The sequence below is a fragment of the Zalophus californianus genome, chromosome 6, assembly GCF_009762305.2.
Source record: "Zalophus californianus isolate mZalCal1 chromosome 6, mZalCal1.pri.v2, whole genome shotgun sequence".
In the NCBI taxonomy this organism is placed as follows: Eukaryota; Metazoa; Chordata; class Mammalia; order Carnivora; family Otariidae; genus Zalophus; species Zalophus californianus.
The window spans coordinates 18,181,613-18,195,770 of record NC_045600.1 but is presented as its reverse complement, the minus strand read 5'-3'; positions in this window follow the sequence as shown (position 1 = coordinate 18,195,770).

Genomic DNA, 14,158 nt, shown 5'->3' with positions numbered 1-14,158 from the left:
AAACACATATTAACATAATGATACTTGAAGATATGTTGGATTGTGAAAAATGCCGTGAAGGAAACTAATTCAAGGTAGCAGGCAATGTTTTAGAAAGGGGAGTCTGGACCACTCAAAGACATGTCATTTTGTCAGAGATAAAAACATAGTGAAGGAATCCATCTTGTGACCGTCTGTGAGAAGAGCTGACGCCACGGGACTGTGTGGGAGGAGGGAAAGAAACATGCAAGGTGCAAAGGCCTGAAGGAGACACGCATTTTTGAAGTTCAAACTTTGGACTTTTCCACTTGCTGCCTCTGGGCACCTTGACTACTTTGAAACTTGGAAACATTAATCATCTTCTAGTTTTATGATTTCTGTCTCAAAGTCCTAAATTTTATCTTCCTTTTTCCTTTTAAAAATTTGCCAAAAATAATTAACGAAATCACTACATGACTTCCGGTAAAAATTAAAATCATGTAACAAAGTTCCCCTTTGTTCCGGGCCTATTTCATCTCCCATTTTTTAAGTAAACACTTTATCTACTTTCCATACTTTGTTACTAATCATTATTTTTCCCTTGCATTTATATGCACACCTGTACACACAGCAATATATTTGGAGGGTTTCTGTGCGTATGTGTGTGTGTGTGTGTATTTGCCTTATTTTTTAATATCTAAGATTCTATGTCAGATCCCTGAAGCTATGTATACCGTAGAATTAGCAGTCATTTCTGTTCACAGTCAAGTAAGAAAAATAAATCCTACTGCTCAACCCCTATTATTTCTATCTTGTTTGTTTAAATACTGAATTTACCATAGTTAGTTTAAATAGGTACTAAAATTGAATTCCTAATTACGTATACCAATGAAAAACTATTTGGGGCACATTGTGATCTTCCATTGTGATCCTCCACCGCTCATCTTGCCTTCTGACTCTAGGTACTAAATATCTATAAAAATATTTCCCATCAGAAAATATTTGCATGTTGATGATGCTTCATGTGATATGACTTCATGACCCCACTTGCCATGATTTTCTCTTTTCTAATAACTAGTAAATTCTGCCTTGTATTGGAGTCCCCATCTGCGTTATTTCTACAATCAACCCAAAGCAGCCAGTTTTGTTTTATTCTGATGGTTGCAGGCTTGAGAACTAAAGTAATTTCACATCTTTTGTTTGCTTGGCTCTTTAAACTGCCCCAGGCTTTGCAAAACAATTTTAAAATACACTTACGGTGGTTTTCTCAAAGCATATTTTAACGTTTCTCATAAATAGTTTCTCAGATTGTTCCACCTGAGTAATACAGAGAACCAGAAAGAAAGCGATCATTTTTTAACTTCCATGATGTAAAAGTTTTAGGTGTTAGTAGGCCAAAGGGTTCTAAGGAATTATTTTTCTTCCAGTTTCATGTGCAACTTACAAAAGTCTCCTACAATATTACAAATATGCTTACAATTTCTTCCCACTACTAATTTGAAATACAAAACTTGTCCTCACAAGCACCCACAATGACCACAGAATGATGATGAAGTGGCCTATGGTCAGCAGGCATTCATTATGCCTAAAATGTTTGCAATTAAACTTAATGGAGGGGAAATAGGCCTCTCTTTATAAGCAATTGTCCCCTTTCTTTCCCTACTGATTCAACCATGTTATTAAACACAAATAAGAATATATTTTTCCCTAAAATTCACAATTTGATTCACGTGTCTGTTAACTCAGGTTAACCCAAATTAACTCAGCTGTCTGTTTTCAGCAATATTTAGAGAATTAAAAGATAACAGTTGTTGATTTAGATTTTTAAAACCAAAATATGTTAATATGAAATAGGGTGGAAAAAAACCAGAATAAAGGTACAACCCAGCAGAAAGAAAGCTATAATTATCTAAACACTGTGGCAAAATCAAGTTCTAAATTATCATTACAGACACCATAAAATATAATTGTTTACAGTCTTTACAGAGAAGAGCTGTGATCAAACATTTCCCCTCCTGTACACAGTTTAAAGAATAAGAAATTGAAAGAAAAACAAAACCAATAAAGTAGAATATCCATAAACAATATCAAGAAATTATCAATGAATATATTTGGATAATGAAGCTGGCCCTCAAAATTGTTTATCAAGACTTTAGGCTAACAAGGTCCCATTGAACCAGAAAACAGACATAAACCACACCACGGCTGCCAGTATCTTCTTTTGCTCTCCTTTGTTTTCAGTTACACATGACATTAAAAGACCATAGAATGTACTAAACCATACACTTCTTAGATATGTAAAGTGAACAAACAAGTTTCCCTTCATACCCAGATCACACACAAATAAAAATTCCCATTGTATTTACTCAAAAGTAAGAACATGGAAAAAGTGTCACTCTTTTGGTCCCATTGTTGGATTCTCATTGCTACCTTAAATTCTAAGAATTTAGAATAAATACTTTTCAGAATTTAGAGGAGTCTGCATTTATTTTATAGTAGAATCGACTGTGTCCCCAAAAGAGAAAATTTAATCTGAAAATTATTCACTTCTCTGAACAAGGGAAAAAACAAAACAAAACAAAAAAACATAGTTTGTAAGTTTTCAGTTATCTTGAAATTATGTAAGAATAATTTTCTGCAATTGAATTAAGTTAAGGACTTTAATAATACCTAATATGATATCTGAAATATTTTAGTCATAAAATTTGAGAGTTTTTGTGGAATTTTAAATTACATTTTGTGGGGTGCCTGGGTGGCTCAGTCATTGAGCATCTGCCTTCGGCTCAGATCATGATCCTGGGGTCCCGGGATCGAGCCCCGCATCAGGCTCCCTGCTCAGCGGGAAGCATGCTTCTCCCTCTCCCGCCTGCCCCCGCTTGTGTTCCCTCTCTCACTGTGTCTCTCTGTCAAATAAATAAATAAAATCTTTAAAAAAATTAAAAATAAATTATATTTTGTTACTTGACAGCATTATGGGCAGACATCTTAAAATATTCAAGACACAATAGTTTATAAGGCCAACTTTTCGTATAAAAGCAATACAAAATTCCTCCAGCTGGTAGGAGGAGTCAGAATGGATTCTTAGACCTTCTAAGATTACATTTTTTTTTTTTTAGATATCAAGCATCTGTTATTTCAACTTTATCTTTTATTGTAGTTGATACACAATGTTACATTACTTTCAGGTGTTAAGATTACATTCTTCATCTTCCCTTTTTCTTTTGCTATTTTGTTATCCTTTTCTAAATATCTTTGTTTCACTTCATGTACTTGTTCAACAAATATCTGCCCAAGACACATACTTTGTACTCCACAATGTTTAGGCACCTGGATATAAGAAGGAAAATAAGACAAAAGTTTGTCACTACATTTTAATGTAAACAAAGGAAATTTATACTGTGGTATGTCAGAAGCTGGTAAGTGCCAAAAAACCAAACCAAGAATTTGGACAGGAGGTGCAGAAGAGTGAGTTGGCTATAATTATAATTAGTGGTCTAAGGACACTCTTTGTTTCATTGGACCAAAGGGATTGTTGGTTAGCCAGCTAAGAGTAACTAAACGTTCTTCTGTGGTCATAGGCCCACACTTGAGCAGATCCATTTCATCTTTAGAAGTACACAGACATGGATATTTATCCCACACAGCTGTTAATTACATGTGGCTTTTCCCATAATTAATTAAATATGGCCTTGACCTTTGTCTTTTCTTTGCTTCATGTTACAATCTTTCCACCAAGCCAAACCATTTTTTTTTTAAATGGATTCTTAATCTCCCCTTGGTACTCTTAGTAGTATTCAATTACATTTTTCAATCCTCTTGTTTTGCTCCTTTTGGTGAGAGACATGTAGCACTAATGTGAATTCACTATCCGAAAAATTATCCATTTTCTTACCCAATCTCCTGTAGTTGGGGGGCTGTCCCATTTTCCAGTAGAACACATGATTTTACAAACTACATCTTGTCTACAAGAGTCATCATAAAGCTTGAACAGAAACAGGTATCATCTCAAACAGCTGTTCTCAATTGTGACTTCATTTTCACATCAACTGGTAACTTTAAAAATACTGATGCCTGGACCCCACATCAAGAGTTTCATTCAACTGTCTGTGTGGGAATAGGTATTAGTTACTTTAAAAATCCCCCTAGATGCTTCCATTTGCAGCCAAGGAATATGAGAAACTGGAATGAGCCTCTTGCTCAAAGTAAACCAGCAAGCCATCATAACCTGGGAACGTTTTGGAAAAAACAGAAAAGTGGGCACCATCTAAGACCTATTGAGTCAGAATCTGCATTTTTAACAAGATCCTGGTGATTTGTATGCATATTAAAGTTTAAAAAGCACTGCTCTAGATATACTCTTCCATTCTGGAGATTAGGTTATTAGAAGTATAGAAAAGTAATTTGCCTACAGTTGGTATAGCTAACTAGGAGAAAGCTGGGTTTCACTTTGCCACATATGTTTTTTATCACAAAGGACTGTCAGTTTTGTGACTGGAACCTTGATGCAAATGGAAAAAAGAAAATCTCTGCATGAACTAATTAAGAAGAATGTATATTACTATTAAATAAGAATTATGAAATATTTTAAAATAAATACCACTTTATATATCAAAAGACCCTGGGCAATTAATACTGATAATTTGATTCTAGTCGAAAAAAATATACAGAAATTTGCTTGTTTTAAAGATCTTGTACAAACCTTTAGAAATACTTATGCTAATCAAGTTTTCTCAAGTAGACTCCTATATCCTATTTCTTTTGCTTAGTTTTACTTGGTTAATCTTTTTATCAGAAATTGAACAAAGATAAACATTTTTGTAGCTATTAAGTATCATAAATTCCAAGGTAATAGAGCTGGCTTTAATGCTATTTTACTCTTCTGGGAAACTATGTGACTGATGTTAAAACATTTGTATGTAGTTAGGGCATACAGTGTGTTATCAAAACCTTTATTCACCAAAGAAATGCCTGGAAGAATTCTTAGCCTAATCTGTCCCTATCCAGCTCCGTTTATTACCAGAAGCAAAGATCTTTGAGCAAGTGGCTTTGTTAATACCAACTTGGCTATAACACTTTTTCTCTGTGCATTTCAGTTCCTTAATTTTTAAGGGGGAATGATGGCTACATCTCACCTACTACCACAACCAAGAAAAATGTGAAAAATCTATTTTCAGAGTACAGAACTATATATATTTAAGTTAGGTAAATACATTTAAAATGAAATAGTTCTGTCTTTTATCATAATTCAAAACTATAATAAAATGTCTTCATATGAAGGCAAAGTGTTACAGTCTATTACATATCAGTATTTTCTTCTTAAATTTTGAATCATTATTAATTTAACAAGCAATTATTTGGGTCCTAAATGAGTGCTGTGAATTTTCATTTTTTTTCCTCCAATGAACCTTGAAAAACAATTGTTCTCTAAGATAGTGTCTTACTTGAACTATTATTAATCACCTTCAATGATTTTAGATGAACTTCCTTTCTAACAGTTACACCTATGTCAAATTAATTTTACATCAAGCATGTTTCCCTGAAATGGTATCTTTCATCCTTATCCTTGATTAAAGGTTTACATGATTTTTGTCATAACTTACTCTTTATTTGACCCTTATAAGATTTTGTTTTTCTCATTTCACAATCAGGTTATGTTTTACTGTTTGAATCTAAGAATCCTATTAAACTGTTTCTAAGTCACATGTTGCAAATAAGAACTGGCTGTGTGAATTCAGAACAAGCATAAAATGTCCCTAAGGAAAAAACTGTCTCTTCAGAAAATAATGAACACAGCTTCCTACTTTTACTAACACATTTGAAATCCCAAACTTGAAATTGAGATCTAAATTTTATTCAACATTTTTTAAAAATAAAAATGCACATAAACAGTTTTGATATGCAAGCTGTCACTTTAAAAACAACTTGAAAAAAATTTCACTCCTTTCCCTCAACAGTGGCCCTTTGCTAACTACAGAAAAGAAGAAAGGGGAACAGGATGAAGAAATGGAGAGAGAAAAATAGATTGGTGGAGAAAAGGAGAGAGGTAAAGGGTGGGGGCTGGGCAGGTAACATTTCAAAATTGGAAAAGTTCAATAGTTAGAAGTGTACATTAAACAGATATAAATTTCCTTTGATTACTGTGAGTGAGAGAAAGGGGGGATGCTTTAAACATCTCTGCTTATATATAATGACCCACACAAACTACATTAAAAGAACATTACAGCTGTTTCAGGAAATTCACAGTTCAGGGTGAAATATACCATATGTCCTCGATACCTACACAACGGGGTGCATTAAGACAGCTATTAGGCTGACTCCCTGTTGTGCCTAGGTACTGGAGGACATATGGTGCCTTTCACCCTTGACTAACGTTTCCTTTCTTTCATTGTTTCCTGCAGCAACTTGAGCGTCTTCTGAATGTTGTTCTTCAGCTGAAGGCAATTGAGTCTTCACCAACAACTATCCCCCACTACAATAGACACATATGCCCAGAGTGATTTTTCTCTATATAATATACTGTACTGTACTTGGCAATACATACCCGTGACTAATCAATCTGGGAACAAGTTAAACATATAATGATGACGGTATTTCTATGTGTGGGCTGCAAAATAGAACAAGGTATAATCTCTAAATTAAAGATGGAAACATTATAGATACTGAGAGAAGAAACAAACAAGATGTGGTTAACCAAGAAGGATTAGCAGGAATGAAATATAAGTAATTCACTATTTTCTTCACCACTTGAAACAAAATGCGTTTTCCCAAATTCATTCCTAATGTTCAAGAAGCTACTTTCCATGAGCCTGCTGAATCTAACAATATAAGAATCATTTTTCTTTTTTTCTCTTTCTCATGCAAACAAATATACATATATACACACTCAGAGTTTCAGCAGGAATGACAACAGGAAAAAAACAAGCTGTAATATGGAAACAAATGCAAATGCTCTAGTAGTCATTGCTACTTTCTTATACTATGGATATTTGTCCTTCTTCCCTGTTTACTGAAATTGATGTAGTTTACATGTGTCTCTCAGGGAGTGTGGTCTTATCCCAACCTCAAGATTCAATCTATTTTATTACATTGTGAGCGTGGAATGTGATACAGGCCAATAAGTTCTTACGGTTTCTGCAGACACTGCTCCTGGAAAAGGTTCCCTCCCTATAAAAAGTAAGTCCAAGAAACTAGTGTCTTTTGCTGCAGCATGTTGCTACGTCTGTGCAGTGCCTGGAACCCTGGCAGCATCTTTTTTTTTTTTTTTACTTTTTTATTGTTATGTTAATCACTATATATTACATAATTTGTTTTGGTGTACTGTTCCATGATTCATTGTTTGTTCATAACACCCAGTGCTCCATGCAGAATGTGCCCTCCTCAATACCCATCACCAGGCTAACCCATCCCCCCACCCTCCTCCCCTCCAGAAACCTCAGTTTGTTTTTCAGAGTCCATCATCTCTCCTGGTTCGTCTCCCCCTCTGACTTACTCCCCTTCATTCTTCCTCTCCTGCTATCTTCTTTTTCTTCTTTCTTAAAATATGTTGCGTTATTTGTTTCAGAAGTACAGATCTGTGATTTAACAGTCTTACACACTTCACAGTGCTCACCGTAGCACATATCTTCCCCAATGTCCATCACCCAGCCACCCCATCCCTCCCACCCCCGACCACTCCACAAACCCTCAGTTTGTTCCTCAGATTAAGAATTCCTCATATCAGTGAGGTCATATGATACATGTCTTTCTCTGATTGACTTATTGCACTCAGCATAACACCCTCCAGTTCCATCCACGTCATTGCAAATGGCAAGATCTCATTCCTTTTGATGGCCTGGCAGCATCTTGAATACAGGACAGACGACAAAGCAGAAAGAGGAAAACAAACCAAAAAAAAAAGCCTCACTTTGGCCCTTGCTGATATTGTTGAGGCCCCAGTCAAACCAAATCTAGAACTTCTTACCATAACTTCATGACACACATTTAAATCAGTTGAAGCATATTGTGATTTTCTTTCCTTTGAAAGATATACTAACAGGATATAAACATATCTTCTGACCATACTTGTTGAAGACCAAAGTTTAATATAATGCTCATGTATACATAAAATTCCCCCAGATAGCCATAGCTTGAAATGTTTGTATTTCATGCATATTCAGACTGAGAAATATTGTTTAATTCTACTTGGTTTCTTGGTATGTGAGACTAGGCTAATCCACCTCTTTTTGTTCACTTCCTTCACTTACAATTGGGAGATTCATTTAAAGAAAGAAGACATAAGCCTTACTCTTTTTAAATAACATTTTAAGAAACTACATTTATCAGATTTTAACCACTTGGCTTTCAGAAATATTGCAAAACTACCATTGATCATATTCATTTTGGTTGGTCAGAAGAAGAAAAACTAAAATATTTCAGCTTTCTTCCCTCACTTACTTACCCAATCATCTAGTCCTAACTCCTTTTCCTCTCACCAAATCCCTAAAGAAATAGTACTAAATTGGGATGACTGGGTGGCTCAGTCGGTTAAGCATCTGCCTTCAGCTCAGGTCATGAACCCAGGGTCCTGGGATCGAGTCCCACATTGGGCTCCTGGCTCAGCAGGGAGCCTGCTTCTCCGTCTCCTGCTCTGCCTGCTGCTCCCCCTGCTTGTGTGCTCTCTTTCTCTCTCTTGCTCTCTATCTCTCTGACAAATTAATAAAATCTTAAAAAAGTACTAAATTGAGGAAGTATAGAGAAAAGGGAAAAGGATTAAAAAGGGGAAAGGTGGCAAGAAAAGAAATTGAAGAATAAGAAAAGGAGACCAGTGGGAGAGGTGAGAAAAGGCACTACATGTCTTCAGGGAGACATAACTAACTGCAGGGTGACTGCATGCTGCGGGTAACCTGTGCTGTGTCACCCAGGTAGAGGTGCCAGGGATACTGAAAGAGAACTAAGAATATGTGCCCAGTGTGTTTTAAGGGGGAGCCCTGGTGGGGATGGAACACAAGGCAGCTTATAGCAGAAGGCAGGACACTTGGAGGAAAAGGAATGAGTTGAAGTCAAAGTGCTGCTATTTTCTCTCAATGTGCGTGTGGTCTTGGCCAATTGACCTAAACTAAACTTCAACTGCTTATGAAGAATCCTACATAGGAAGAATCATACTTAAAGCAGAGCACTGTGGGAAGACAAAATAAGATCATTCACTCAAAACACATACTGAAATGTGTAATTCACCTCTTCAGCACACCCTCCAATCTTCTGTCTCAGCAGCCCTGAGACACCATTTCCTGGGAGCTGGTGAAGGTTTCCAGCTGGGCTGTAAAGACTCTTGCCAGGATTGGACCTGAGTATTTGCTCAGAGAAAATTAAGATGAAAATATCCTAGGTTTATTTAATTATCTTAACTTTCCAAAATATGTATTTTTCCATGTCATATATAACTTAGTCCTAAACCATTAGGAGTCCTCTAAACCAGATATCTCCACCACCCCTTCCCCCAAAGCAGAACTTAATCATGAGAAACCAAGATTCTGTTCTAAAGCAATCTACATATTGACTGAGAAAGAATTAGAGCCCTATCAGCTAATTCTCAGGGCAGAAAAGATTCAATACATATTTTCAACTGGGCAGAGGGAGTTATATTTGAGTCACTGGTATAGAAATATATCAACCTTACTTTTGCCAAATTATCCATTCAATAACTGTCAAGTTTCATTACTGTCATTCTCATGAGGTGATTAGAGGCAGGTAAGCACTATATCCCTTTTTCTCAATAGCCTCATTATCAAATGGGACATGAGCCTAGGCTATACTTGAGTAAGAAAGAGAAAAAGGAAAAGAAAAAGAATAGGAAAAACCCAAATCTCAGAGGCTAAAATAACAAAGGCTTATGTCCCTTGGAGGTTGACTAAGAGCTCTGACCTTGTCCTTGTCATTCGCACTTGGAGACCTAGACTGACAGACAGCAACTAAAAGGAACATTGCCAGAGGCCATGCAGAGAGCAAAGAGAAAGAATTCTAGAAGGTCTTGTAGCAGCAACTGAATGCTCAGTCAAGAAGTGACTCTCACAACTTACTAACCATGAACATCCGGATGCAAAGTCCTATGGAAGATGAAGAGGCAGAAGCATTCAGTGCAAAACAGTAGTGATTGCCTTCATATTTCACAATGAAATTAAATCTTAGAAAAATTTGCCAAATAGGCAAAAGTTATTAGCAATCAGGCACAAAATGAGTCATGTAATAATTTTTTATGTTTAACTTTTTTTTTTAATTCAGTCAGTTCTACAGTCAGGTCAGAAAATATATTCCTGCATGAAGTAGGGAGAACACAGAACCAATGAATCTCTAGACCTGATCTAAAGGTATTTATGTGCTGAGCTAGCTGGATTATCTGAGTGGTATGACCCAAATAATTACAGTGGCAGAGCCAATGACATATCTTAAACATTATTCATTTCATCCATTAGAAAGTTATTTGTAGAAAACCATATACTAATTTGTTATAGATTTCTATAAGAATCTTTGGAAAACAATAGCCCCCTCTGGCAGAGGATTTCTGTTTAGCACATATCAAATGCAGATTGAGTTCTTTTGCTGTAAAACAAGTCACCCTAAAACTCAGCAGCATACAACTATAAACTAGTATTTGTTATGAATCTATAGAGTCAGCTCATCTCAGGTGAGTTCTTCATTTATCTGTGGGTCGGCTCTGCTCTACAATTCTCTTTCTCCAAGAATAACAGACCTCCAAGAACGTCCTTCTCTGACTATGGCAGAAGCACAAAAACTCAATAAGAAAAATGCAAGGTGTCTTGAAACCTATGCTAAGAATGGCACACTGTTACTTCCACCTTCTTCGTTGGAACAAAGCAAGTCACGTGGCTAAGGCCAGAGTCAAAAGGTAGGGAGGTTCTCCGTAGTCATGGTGGGGGGTTATTACAAAGTAACACCCCAAGCCATGGATATGAGCATGGGTTAGTCATTACTGCAATCTAACACATGTCCCTACCGAACAGATCATTTTTAACTCACATGAGTATACATCCCTTTGTTTTCATACTAGTTTTTAAGTTTCAAAATTCCTACTGCCCCCGGTGGATTCTGAGATGTGCAGAGCCCCACCAGCATGACTCCTAACCAGGGTCTCTGACAATTATTACTTTAGTAAAAATCGGTAGTTTTTGATAGTTCTAAAAAGTGTTTCAGCAGAACAAAGAAAAGGAATTAGACCATCCTACAAGCAACTTGAAGCAGAGTAAGGACTCAAGATAAAGGACTTAATTCTATAGCTATTTTGAGTCAAGATCAAAGAGAGTCAATCCTCAGAATGTGAAACAAAAAGTGATATGCCTTTTTGTCCCTTTCATGTATAAAATTATACAGATGACTCACATTTGTTTGACCATACACCTGCAGTTCTTACTTTGCAGAGATGAGGTTAACAGAAAAAAAAAAAAAAAAAAAAAAAAAAAAAAGGTTCTCTGTGAGATGTTTAAAAATCAGTGAGCTGGAATGATGCTATAGAGTACATAAATTTCAGAAAGAATAAAAAGAATCTAAAGAGAATTTTAACTTTGCCTGATATCTGGTCAAATTGTCATCATAAAAGCCTGCTGGTGGGGAGAGGGTTATGGGGAGTGACAAGGTGCTAAGTTCTCTTGAGCATGGAGTCTCAGAATAAACTAGAATAATGCATGTGGTTATCTTTAAAACTGTAAGACGTATCATCATTTTCTCTGAATTTTATTAAGCAAATTTAAAGTTTACTGGCAGCAGATAAAAGCTGATATCATAAGCTGGTCCATGTTGGTTTCTGCCAGGCAATGGATATCTAACAGTGATTTTGTACAGGAAGCATATGCCCTCTTAATTACACAAAGCATTAAGTTACTTTCAGAAGAATCGGGAACCATATGGCCCATTAGAATCAGAAGTCAGAGGTAATGGAGAAGAGGATTTCTGTGCTTTCTAACTAAATGGAGATACTATGCAATAGGAAGTTCTTTTCACGAACTAGGAACCGGTGCAGAATTTCATCTTTTCATTTGGCTCATTCAGAGGCTCTCTACATTATTCTAAGAATGGCTGTGGGAGTGCAACACCCACCTTGATTGTTTTGGCCTAATTTGTCACATTTCTGGAACAGCACTTACTAGATTGCATCCTGATGTCACTGTTTATTTACTCACAGAAGCCTGGGCTCTTCTAGGTCAAGGGCTCCAGCTTACGCAGCTGGGTGTACCTATCCTTACTCTTGGCAAATTCTTACTTAAGGCTGAGCTGTCTACACTATCTCCAAGACTGGAGGAAGCTTATCCCAAAGCTAACAGTATATTCCTATACAAAAAGATGGCATCTTGTAAAAAGAAAAAAAAATATGAATATCATTTGCTTTCTATATATAGTGGATCCTGATGATGAAGGAAATCGAATAACCAAAAAGCGTGTACTGCTTTAGAAGGTAAAAATGGACAAAGTAGCTTTATTTTGAAATTGATATCTGTACCAAGATTAATTTTTAAGACCTATTGTTTTAAAGAAAGACTTTAATAAGTCATTTTAATTTCTAAGTCATGAGAAACCTGTATTTACAGCACATTCTTAATTGTGTAATGTTGGAACAAGTTTTGTTCTAGGTTTTACAATATCTGGGTAGTTATGGTCCTTGTGAAGACGCAGACACAAGAAAGGAGGCAAGCCTTGAATTTGACCTCGAGTTTGTGGTGGAAAGGTAAAAAAGTTAAACATGCTGGCCTTCTATTTTGCTTTGCAAAGCATTTCAGAATAGGGGACAAGGTATGGGGAGCAAAATCACCCTATTCTCCATCACATAAAAGCATTTTACTTCATTCTTTAACAGTATTTCATTAAGTTCAAAGAGATATTAAAAAGAAAAAAGAAAAACACTTTTTAGTGTTTGTTATTTTATTTACAGTGTTTCTTACAAAAATCAAATTTGTCCTAGTCCCGAAACATCAGAATGACATTTTTAAACAGAGGAAAGGATTTAAATGAGTCTCACTAATCATTTCAACAAATAAGAACAAAAATAATTTAAAATTGTCATTTTTAAAGTTGTGAGATTAAGTAGGTTTTTTCATGTCAAAACTATGCCAGGGGCCATCTCACATAAAGCAATCATAATGTGTATGTTAAATAAAAAATGGATGATAGTAAAACATCCTGAAATCAACAATTCTTTAAAATAAATGTGTAATTTTATTAACTACTGCATCATGAAAATGCATGCGTATACATTTGCAAAAATAGCGTATGTGTTTGTGTGTGTGTGTACAAGGTAAGGACAAGCAGACAATTCTTAATATGCATATAATTTTGGAAGCAGTTTTTAATAATTTTGATGCCTGTTGTCTCTGAGGGCTCCATATGTTAAAATTCACTGAAAGGAATATGTGTAAGAAAGTAGTACAGGGCACCTGGGTGGCTCAGATGGTTAGGCGTCTGCCTTCAGCTCAGGTCATGATCACGGGGTCCTGGGATCAAGTCCCGCATCGGGCTCCCTGCTCCGCGGGAGCCTGCTTCTCCCTCTGCTTCTCTCTCCCTCTCTCTCTCTCCCTCTGTCTCTCATGAATGAATAAATAAAATCTTTTAAAAAAAAAAGAAAGTAGTAGTACAAAGATAGCATTTCGTTCTAATGTGGGAATTTATTGATTACATGTTATTGGCTTTTGCCAAATGTAATCATAACACCTAGTGGTTCCATTTCACTAGGTTTGGGGTTATGAAAAGCGTCTCTTCCTGAAATGCATTCCCAGGTTCACTGCTACACTAGCCATGACCAAGCAAGCCAGGAGGTCTCAGGGTGCAACTGTTTGTGTTACATTCAATATTTCTTGGAGAATAAAAATATTAAAAGACAGTATAAAGCCAAGGTGACCTTATATGTGGTCCCCATACTACATACATCTCAAGGAGCATAAAATTAGGGGAGAAGGTGAAGAATCACAAATATGTGTAAAAGGTTTCTTCAAATGTAAATAAATAAGCATATTACAATCAGCATTGTTATTTAAAGTGGAAAATTTCTCAGTCTTATCTTATTCTCAAATATTTATTTTATTCTCAAATTTACTTTGTCAATGGCCTTTGAAATTTACATAATTAAAGGACAAAAATAAAACTAAAGAAGCACAGAATTGAAAGGTTATATTATCTTTTCCATAATAACACCTTATAGATGTTAATAATAAAAATTTAC